Source organism: Gossypium hirsutum, chromosome A04 (genome assembly GCF_007990345.1).
Source record: "Gossypium hirsutum isolate 1008001.06 chromosome A04, Gossypium_hirsutum_v2.1, whole genome shotgun sequence".
NCBI classification, from domain to species: domain Eukaryota; kingdom Viridiplantae; phylum Streptophyta; class Magnoliopsida; order Malvales; family Malvaceae; genus Gossypium; species Gossypium hirsutum.
Window position 1 is genome coordinate 79,297,808 of NC_053427.1, and position 4,491 is coordinate 79,302,298.

A 4,491-nucleotide genomic window follows, 5' to 3' on the forward strand; every position below is an offset into this window, starting at 1 on the left:
TCCTGAATTGTTAAGAATGGTGGAACAAGAGGATAAACAGATTCTGCCTCATGAAGAATCTGTGGAAACAATAATTTGGGCACTGAAGAGAGGAAACAAGAAGTGAAGATTGGGACTTCTATTTCAGAAAGTACCAGGCATAGTTTGATCACTTTACTCCACGAATAAAAAGATGTTTTCGCATGGTCATACCAGGACATGCCAGGGCTAGATGAAGATTTAGTGGTCCATAAGCTCTCATTAAAGCCAGAATGCAAGCCCATCCAGCAAAAATTAAGACGGATGAGGCCCAAAATGCTGTTGAAAATAAAAGAGGAAGTCAAGAAGCAATTTGACGCTGGCTTCCTACAAGCCTCCAAATATCCAGAATGGGTGGCTAACATAGTCCGGTACCAAAGAAAGATGGAAAAGTACGAATGTGCGTGGATTACCGTGACCTGAATCGAGCAAGCCCAAAAGATAATTTTCCCTTGCCACATATTGACACGTTGGTGGACAACACAGCAAAACATTCATTGTTTTCTTTCATGGATGGATTCTCGGGGTATAATCAGATCAAGATGGCCCCTGAGGATATGGAGAAAACTACCTTCATAACAATGTGGGGAACGTTCTGCTACAAGGTGATACCATTCGGGTTAAAGAATGCTGGGGCAACATATCAGAGGTTATGGTGACGTTATTCCATGACATGATGCATAAAGAAATAGAGGTCTACGTCGATGATATGATTGCTAAATCTCGAGGAGAAGAAGAGCATGTAATGAACCTCAAGAAGTTGTTCGAAAGGCTGAGAAAGTTTCAGCTAAAGCTTAATCCAGCCAAATGTACATTCGGGGCTACCTCGGGAAAGTTGCTAGGCTTCATTGTCAGTGAAAGAGGTATCGAAGTTGATCTAGATAAAATAAAAGCCATCCAAGAATTACCACCTCCGCGCACGCAAAAGGAAGTTAGAGGATTTTTAGGGAGATTAAACTATATCGCCCGATTTATCGCTCAACTTACCAACCAATGCGACCCAATCTTTCGGCTTCTTCAAAAATATAACCCGGGAGAATGGAACGAGGAATGCCAGGTGGCCTTTGATAAGATAAAACAATATTTTTCCAGTCCTCCAGTGCTAGTACCGCCAACTCCTAGAAGACCATTGATTTTGTATTTGACTGTGTTCGAAAGTTCAATGGGTTGCATACTGGGGCAATACGACGAGTCGGGAAAGAAAGAAAAAGTGATCTACTACCTCAGCAAAAAGTTCACTGAATATGAGGCAAAATATTCGTCCATTGAGAAATATTGTTGTGCTCTGGTTTTGGTAGCTTGGAGACTCAGACAATATATGTTGTATCACACGACATGGCTAATTTCAAAGCTGGACCCAATAAAATACATGATGGAATCGCCGGCACTATCAGGAAGAATGGCGCGATGGCAGATCCTCCTTTCGGAATATGACATTGCCTATGTAAATCAGAAGTCGATAAAAGGGAGCGCAATAGCTGACTTCTTAGCAACTCGAACGACAGAGGAATATTAGTCTTTAAGATTCGATTTCCCAGACGAAGACTTAATGTGTATCACAGAAATAGAATTCGAGTCATCAAAAGAGAAGTCATGGAAGATGTGCTTTGATGGTGCGTCAAATGCTCTAGGGCATGGAATTTGAGTAATCCTGGTATCACCAGATGGGAATCATTATCCGTTCACCGCAAGACTGAACTTCTTCTGTACCAATAATATCGCAGAATATGAGGCCTGTATCATGGGGCTTCGTGCAGCTATCGAACGAAACATCGAGATCTTGGAGGTGTACGGGGACTCAGCCCTAGTGATCTACCAATCCGTGGAGAGTGGAAGTGAGGGACTCAAATTTGATTAAGTACAGCGATTTAGTGGCTGGATTGATCAAGGAGTTCAAAGAAATAACTTTCATTACTTCCACGAGAAGAGAACCAACTGGCTGATGCCCTGGCCACTTTGGCTTCAATGTTCAAAGCAAGTAAAGAAGCAGAAATAATGCCCCTCAAAATGAGCATATACGAGTCCTGCCACTGCTGTAGCATTGAAAAAGAAGCAGACGGACTCCATGGTTCCATGATATCTTAGAATATATCAAGAATCAAAGATATCCCGAACAAGCAAATGAGAACGACAAAGAACAATCAGAAGAATGGCAACGGGATTTGTTCTTGATGGGGATATCCTATACAAGAGAGGGAAAGATCAGTTGCTCTTGAGATGTGTGGATGATGTTGAAGCTAGGAAAATACTTGAGGAAGTCCATGAAGGAATTTGCGGAACGCATGCTAATGGTCTCAATATGGCCAGAAAGATCATGAGACTCGGTTATTATTGGTTGACGATGGAAAGTGACTGCGTCAATTTTGCAAGAAAATGCCACAAATGTCAAATCTACGGCGACAAAATTCATGTAGCCCCTTCGCCCCTTCATATCATGACTTCTCCGTGGCCTTTTTCTATGTGGGGCATGGATGTTATAGGGCCAATTTCTCCAAAAGCATCAAATGGACATCGATTCATTTTTGTGGTTATCGATTACTTCACAAAATGGATAGAAGTTGCTTCGTTTGCCATGTGACGAGGACTACAGTTTGCAAGTTTTTGAAAAAGAAATCATTTGCCGGTATGGTTTGCCTAAAAGAATCATTTCAGATAATGCCACGAATCTGAACAATAAGATGATGAAAGAAGTGTGCGAGCAGTTCCAAATAAAGCATCATAATTCCTTGCCCTATTGCCAAAAAATGAACGGGGCTGTTGAAACAGCTAACAAGAACATTAAGAGGATCATTGGGAAAATGACTGAGACATATAAAGATTGGCACGAGAAACTTCCATTTGCTTTGTTTGCATATCGCACATCTGTGCGAACATCTACGGAGCAACTCCTTTCTCTCTAGTCTATGGAATGGAAGCTGTGCTACCTATCGAGGTTGAGATCCCCTCTCTGCGAGTATTGATGGAATCAAAGTTAGAAGAAGCAGAATGGGTTTGAGCTCGATATGATCAGTTGAACCTCATTGAAGAAAACGTCTAAGGACAATTTGTCAGGGCAAATGTACCAAAAGAGAATGATCGCAGCCCATGACAGAAGGTACGACCAAGAGAATTCCATGAAGGAGAACTCGTTCTGAGAAGATTCTCCCAATACAAAAAGACCTGCGAGGAAAATGGGCACCAAATTGGGAGGACCATACGTTGTAAAAAAGGCATTCTCAGGCGGAGCTTTGATCCTTACCGAGATGGATGGGAAGGAGCTACCGAATCCAGTGAACTCAGATGCAATGAAGAAATATTATGCTTAAGATGAAAACCCGAAAAGGGCGTCTTGATTAGTACAAAAAGATTAGGATGAAACCCGAGAGGACGTCCTAATGAAACAAACTTGGCGGTCGAACGATAGGTCAAGTAGTGGGTACAGTATTGAGTTTTCTGAAAGCTCGATCTTCTAGTGAGAGCCAGACTTAAAAGTTTGATGGAACGTGAAGAGTTCTGTGTTGATACTAAGCATTATCCGGAACGATCCTTTCTTTTTGACATTTTACTCTCTTTTCACTTGCTGGCCCAGATAGGAATGATCCAGTTTGTCCCTACATACCATTGTTCGTGCATCTCATTAGGTGTTGTTTACATGATAAATGGTGAAATGACATATTTGAACAAAAGAAATGTTGAGTATTTACCCGATAAGAACTTGATAAGTGCAGATCTTCAAAGCAAGAACAAAGTTTACCAGGGCAAGGGTGATATCTGAGAAACGTCGATTACTCGTAAGTCGAAGACGGTATGAGGCCTGAAGAGAAGGTCGAAATCAAGCAATGAACGCAGATCCTCAACATCGTGGTGAAAAGGACTACGACCATATGCTTAAGGGCACTGCATAATCATGTAGGCATAAAGGCATTTAAGACAAACTGTGCATATCTATGACATCATGCTGGATTACAGGTAATCCAGTAAGCAGAATCTTGAATGAGAGTCGCACTGAATCAAGGAAGATACCCTTTACAAACTGTTTTGGTATTTGAGTTTTTTTCATGCTTTCAAGGAAAATTGACTCATTTGCGAGAGGTGGTCAGCCTCAGGTACGTGAGGTATTTTAATTCAGTTTTCAAATCTAACTCATTTGTGAGAATAGTTGGCTCAGGTCACACGCTGAGGTTTTTTAGTTATGTTTCAAAAATTACTCATTTTGCGGAGGTGGTCAAGCCTCAGGATGCTGAGCGGTTTTTTTATTCCTTTTTGTTTCAAAAAAATCAGCTCTATTGCGAGGGGGTGGGTTGAGCCTCGGGGGCCCGCTAGGATTTTTAGTTTTATGTTTAGAAATACTCATATTGCGAAAAGTGAGCCCCTTTAGGTCACCTGAGGTATTTTTATTTCCTGTTGTTTCAAAATCAGCTCATTTAGGGTGGTTGGCCCTTTTGATTTTATTTTTTTTATGGGGGGTTGGTGGGGCTCTTGAATTTTTTGTTA